Genomic DNA, 259 nt, shown 5'->3' with positions numbered 1-259 from the left:
TTAAACCATTGCAACTTAGCCTTTGGCTTCAAATATTTCTCCTCTAACCCTGAAACTCTCTTCCATTGAGCATAAGCCAACGCTTCAACTTGCAATTTCTAGAGGAGAAGGACTCGAACGTGTGGCAAGCTGCTTAGCACATAGAACCGTATAAGCTTCAGAGGCTCTCCGAGAAATATTCGATAGCTTACTGCGGCTGAGTGCGCGTAGCCCCCCCCCCCCCCCCCCCCCCCCCCCCCCCCCCCCCCCCCCCCCCCCC

Source organism: Camelina sativa, chromosome 1 (assembly GCF_000633955.1).
Source record: "Camelina sativa cultivar DH55 chromosome 1, Cs, whole genome shotgun sequence".
Taxonomy (NCBI): Eukaryota; Viridiplantae; Streptophyta; class Magnoliopsida; order Brassicales; family Brassicaceae; genus Camelina; species Camelina sativa.
Note: the sequence above shows the minus strand (reverse complement) of the source record.